This window comes from Gasterosteus aculeatus, unplaced genomic scaffold (genome assembly GCF_964276395.1).
Source record: "Gasterosteus aculeatus unplaced genomic scaffold, fGasAcu3.hap1.1 HAP1_SCAFFOLD_43, whole genome shotgun sequence".
NCBI classification, from domain to species: Eukaryota; Metazoa; Chordata; class Actinopteri; order Perciformes; family Gasterosteidae; genus Gasterosteus; species Gasterosteus aculeatus.
Window position 1 is genome coordinate 115001 of NW_027554900.1, and position 2500 is coordinate 117500.

Below are 2500 nucleotides of genomic sequence, written 5' to 3' on the forward strand. Positions count from 1 at the left end.
GGGGGTGTCTGGTAAAGAGATCCGGGTTCTGGCGTCTTTTTCCGGGTCCAATTCGGCCGTTGTGGGCCTCTGGAGGTGTTTGGGTCCGAGTTCCGGGCTCTGGGGGTGTCTGGTAAAGAGATCCGGGTTCTGGCGTCTTTTTCCGGGTTCAATTCGGCCGTTGTGGGCCTCTGGAGGTGTTTGGGTCCGAGTTCCGGGCTCTGGGGGTGTCTGGTAAAGAGATCCGGGTTCTGGCGTCTTTTTCCGGGTCCAATTCGGCCGTTGTGGGCCTCTGGAGGTGTTTGGGTCCGAGTTCCGGGCTCTGGGGGTGTCTGGTAAAGAGATCCGGGTTCTGGCGTCTTTTTCCGGGTTCAATTCGGCCGTTGTGGGCCTCTGGAGGTGTTTGGGTCCGAGTTCCGGGCTCTGGGGGTGTCTGGTAAAGAGATCCGGGTTCTGGCGTCTTTTTCCGGGTCCAATTCGGCCGTTGTGGGCCTCTGGAGGTGTTTGGGTCCGAGTTCCGGGCTCTGGGGGTGTCTGGTAAAGAGATCCGGGTTCTGGCGTCTTTTTCCTGGCTTAATTCGGCCGTTGTGGGCCCCTGGAGGTGTTTGCGGACCTCCGCGGGTGAAATAATGGAAAAAAAAAAAAGTTAAAGTTTCCAGTCGGGACTATGTGGAGCGAAAAAAACCCGGACTTTTTTGGCTCCGTCAGAAACTAAGTAAAAGTCGGAATATGTGAAGGAAAGCCCAGAAAATGCCTGGGCTTTTTTAGATCGCTTCGATAAATTTTTTTTTAGCTCACATCACTGGGCCACCAGGTCGCAGATTTCAGAAACCTGGTTTTCGGAAACAGAGATCTCCAGGACAGGGCCCCGAGCTTCGGGGGGAGCGTTCCCCAGCTGGACCTAAGCATAGTGGGCCAGGCCCCGGGCGGAAAGACGCTCCTGGAGCCGAGATACAGGGGTGGCTCCCCGCGCGACTTACCCGATTTCGGAGCACTATTTTCGGACAGTGATGGCAGAGCAGTGGGTGTACCGGATGGAGGAAAATAACAGCTCCAGAGAGCGGCAGAGACCAGACCATGACCCAGAACGGCACACTGTTCCCGGACAGTGATGGCAGACCAGCAGGTGTACCCCATGGATGAATAAAGAGTTCCAGAGAGCGGCAGAACCCAGACCATGACCCAGAACGGCACACTGTTCCCGGACAGTGATGACAGAACAGCAGGTGTACCGCATGGATGAATACACAGTTCCAGAGAGCGGCAGAACCCAGACCATGACCCAGAACGGCACACTGTTCCCGGACAGTGATGGCAGACCAGCAGGTGTACCCCATGGATGAATAAAGAGTTCCAGAGAGTTCCAGAGAGCGGCAGAGACCAGACCAAGTCCCAGAACGACACACTATTCCCGGACAGTGATGGCAGAACAGCAGGTGTACCGCATGGATGAATAAAGAGCTCCAGAGAGCGGCAGAACCCAGACCAAGTCCCAGAAAGACACACTATTCCCGGACAGTGATGGCAGAACAGCAGGTGTACCGCATGGATGAATAAAGAGTTCCAGAGAGCGGCAGAGACCAGACCAAGTCCCAGAACGACACACTATTCCCGGACAGTGATGGCAGAACAGCAGGTGCAGTGGATGGATGAATAAAGAGCTCCAGAGAGCGGCAGAGACCAGACCAAGTCCCAGAAAGACACACTATTCCCGGACAGTGATGGCAGAACAGCAGGTGTACCCCATGGATGAATAAACAGCTCCAGAGAGCGGCAGAACCCAGACCAAGTCCCAGAACGACACACTGTTCCCGGACAGTGATGGCAGACCAGCAGGTGTACCGCATGGATGAATAAAGAGTTCCAGAGAGCGGCAGAGACCAGACCAAGTCCCAGAACGGCACACTGTTCCCGGACAGTGATGGCAGAACGGCAGGTGTACCGCATGGATGAATAAAGAGTTCCAGAGAGCGTGATATCCCAGACCATGACCCAGAACGACACACTATTCCCGGACAGTGATGGCAGAACAGCAGGTGTACCGCATGGATGAATAAAGAGCTCCAGAGAGCGGCAGAGACCAGACCATGACCCAGAACGGCACACTGTTCCCGGACAGTGATGGCAGACCAGCAGGTGTACCGCATGGATGAATACAGAGCTCCAGAGAGCGGCAGAGACCAGACCAAGTCCCAGAACGGCACACTGTTCCCGGACAGTGATGGCAGAACGGCAGGTGTACCGCATGGATGAATAAAGAGTTCCAGAGAGCGGGATATGCCAGACCATGTCCCAGTACGACACACTATTCTCGGATGCTGATGTCAGAACAGCAGGTGCAGTGGATGAAGGAAATAATCAGAACATAGTTCCAGAGAGCGGGATATGCCAGACCATGTCCCAGTACGGGACACTATTCTCGGATGCTGATGCCAGAACAGCAGGTGCAGTGGATGAAGGAAATAAACAGAACACAGTTCCATGGAGCGGGAGATCCCAGACCATGTCCCAGTACGGGACA